General features: G+C 37.5%; 1 pseudogene; it reads right to left on the reverse strand.

The window, feature by feature from the left end:
- Positions 1-1871: 1871 nt before the first annotated feature.
- On the reverse strand, positions 1872-2846 carry LOC140712271 (uncharacterized; annotated as a pseudogene).
- Positions 2847-3439: the final 593 nt, after the last annotated feature.

A 3439-nucleotide genomic window follows, 5' to 3' on the forward strand; every position in this document is an offset into this window, starting at 1 on the left:
TCAGTTTTTTTCTTAGGATATTTCCTTTTTCACCATAGCCCTCTATGGGCTTCCAAATATCACTTTGCAAATTCCACAAGAACAGTCTTAGCGAAAGGCTTCTTGAGGGGAAAGCTGTAATTCTGTGAGAAGAATTAAGAGAACACAAAGCAGTTTCTCAGAAAGATTTTTTCCAGTTTTTATCTTAGGATATTTCCTTTGGCGCTATAGTCTTCAATGGTATCCGAAATAACAGTTCTCAGATTCCACAGAAATAAGGCTAGCAAACAGCTCTATGAAATACAGCTGTAACTCCGCCAGTGGAACTCACTTATCACAAAGCAGTTTCTCAGATAGCTTCTTTTCAGTTTTTATCTTAGGATATTTCCTGTTTCACAATAGCCCCCTATGGGCTTCCAAATATCACTTTGCAAATTCCACAAGAACAGTCTCAGCGAAAGACTTCTTGAGGGGAAAGCTGTAACTCTGTGAGATGAATTAACAGAACAGAAAGCAGTTTCTCAGAAAGCTTATTTCCAGTGTTTAACGGAAGTTATTTCCTTTTTCACCATAGACCAATATGGGCTTCCAAATATCACTTTGCAAATTGCACAAGAGCAGTCTTAGCGAAAGACTTCTTGAGGGGAAAGCTGTAACTCTGTGAAATGAATTAACAGAACACAAAGCAGTTTCTCAGAAAGCTTCTTTCAAGTTTTTATCTTAGGATATTTCCTTTGACCCTATAGTCTTCAATGTTATCCAAAATAACAGTTCTCAGATTCCACAGAAATAAGGCTAGCAAACAGCTCTATGAAATACAGCTGTAACTCCGTGATTGGAAATCACATATCACAAAGCAGGTTCTCGGAAAGCTTCTTTTCAGTTTTTATCTTAGGATATTTCCTTTTTCACCGTAGCCCTCTATGGGCTTTTAAATATCACTTTCCAAATTCCAGAAGAACAGTCTTAGCGAAAGTCTTCTTGAAGTGTAAGTTGTACCTCTATGAGATGAATTAACAGAACACAAATCAGTTTCTCAGAAAGCTTCTTTTGAGTTTTTATCTTTGGATATTTCCTTTTTCACCTGAGTCCTGTAGGGGCTTCCAAATAACACTTTACAAATTCCAAAAGAGCAGTCTTGGCAAACGGCTCCTTGAGGGGAGAGCTGTAACTCTGTGAATTTTAAAAGAGCAATCTTTGCCAACGGCTTCTTGAGGGGAAAGCTGTAACTCTGTGAGATGAATTAACAGAACACAAAGCAGTTTCTCATAAAACTTATTTTCGGTTTTTATCTTAGGATATTTCCTTTTTCAACATAGCCCTCTATGGGCTTCCAAATATCACTTTGCAAATTCCACAAGAACTTTCTTAGCGAAAGGCTTCTCGAGGCGAAAGCTGTAACTCTGTGATATGAATTAACAGAGCACAAAGAAATTCTCAAATAACTTCTTTACAGTTTTTATCATAGGATATTTCCTTTGGCCCTATAGTCTTCAATGGGATCCGAAATAACAGTTCTCAGATTCCAGAGAAATAAGGCTAGCAAACAGCTCTATGAAATACAGCTGTAACTCCGTGAGTGGAAATCACATATCACAAAGCAGGTTCTCAGAAAGCTTCTTTTCAGTTTCTATCTTAGGATATTTCCTTTTTCACCATAGCCGTCTATGGGCTTTTAAATATCACTTTGCAAATTCCAGAAGAACAGTCTTAGTGAAAGTCTTCTTGAGGGGAAAGCTGGAATTCCGTGAGATGTATTAACAGAACACAAAGCAGTTTCTCAAAAAACTTCTCTCCAGTTTTTAACTGAAGGTATTTCCTTTTTCACCATAGCACTCTACGGGCTTCCAAATATCACTTTGCAAATTCCACAAGAACAGTTTTGGCGAAAGGCTTCTTGAGGCGAAATCTGTAACTCTGTGAGATGAATTACCAGAACACAAAGCAGTTTCTTAGAAATATTCTTTCCAGTTTTTATCTTAGGACATTTACTTTGTGCCTTTGTCCCTTTGTCTTCAAAGAGATCCGAAATAACAGTTTTCACATTCCACAAAAAAAGGCTAGCAAAGAGCTACACGAAATACAGCTTTACTCTGCGAGTGGAAGTTACATATCACAAAGCAGTTTCTCAGAAAGCTTCCTTTCAGTTTTTAACTTATGATATTTCCTTTTTCACCATAGCCCTCTATAGTCTTCCAAATATCACATTGCAATTTCCACTAGAACAGTCTTAGCGAAAGGCTTCTCTAGGGGAAAGCTGTATCTCTGTGAGATGAGTCAACAGAACACAAAGCAGTTTCTCAGAAAGCTTCTTTCCAGTTTTTAACTGAGGACATTTGCCTTTTCACCATAGCCCTCTATGGGGTTCCAAATATCACTTTGCAAATTCCGCAGGAACAGTCTTAGCGAAAGACTTCTTGAGGGGAATGCTGTAAATCTGTGAGATGAATTAACAGAACACAAAGCAGTTTCTCAGCAATCTTCCTTCGAGTTTTTATCTCTAGATATTTCCTTTTTCACCTTAGCCCTCTATGGGCTTCCCAATATCACCTTGCAAATTCCACAAGAACAGTTTTAGCGAAAGGCTTCTTGAGGCAAAAGCTGTAACTCTGTGAAATGAATTGACAGAACACAAAGCAGTTTCTCAGAAAGCTTCTTTCCAGTTTTTATCTTAGGATATTTCCTCTTTCACCATAGCCCTCTAGGGACTTGCAAATATCACTTTGCAAATTCCACAAGAATAGTCTTTGTGAAAGGCTTTTTGAGGGGAAAGCTGTAACTCTGTGAGATAAATTAACAGAACACAAAGCAGTTTTTCAGAAAGCTTCTTTCCAGTTTTTAACTGAGTACATTTGCCTTTTCACCATAGCCCTCTATGGGGTTGCAAATATCACACTGAAAATTCCACAAGAACAGTATTAGAGAAAGGCTTCAAAGGGCGAAAGCTGTAACTCTGTGAGATGAATTAACAGAACACAAAGCAGTTTCTCAGAAAACTTCTTTTCAGTTTTTATCTTAGGATATTTCCTTTGTCCTTTTGTATCTTTTTCTTCAAAGGGATCCGAAATAACAGTTTTTAGATTCCACAGAAATAAAGCTAGCAAACAGCTCCACGAAATACAGCTGTAGATCCGGGAGTGCAAGTCACATATCACAAAGCAGTTTCTCAGAGAGCTTCTTTTCTGTTTTTAACTTATGATATTTCCTTTTTCACCATAGCCCCCTATGGGCTTCCAAATATCACTTTGTAAATTCTACAATAACAATATTAGCGAAAGGCTTCTTGAGGGGAAAGCTGTAACTCTATGAGATGAATTAACAGAACAGAAAGCAGTTTCTCACAAGGCATCTTTTCAGTTTATATCTGAGGATATTTTCTTTTTCACCATAGCACTCTGTGGATTTCCAAATATCACTTTTCAAATTCCACAAGAAGAGTTTTAGCGAAAATCTTCTTTTG

This window comes from Chlorocebus sabaeus, chromosome 8 (assembly GCF_047675955.1).
Source record: "Chlorocebus sabaeus isolate Y175 chromosome 8, mChlSab1.0.hap1, whole genome shotgun sequence".
Taxonomy (NCBI): domain Eukaryota; kingdom Metazoa; phylum Chordata; class Mammalia; order Primates; family Cercopithecidae; genus Chlorocebus; species Chlorocebus sabaeus.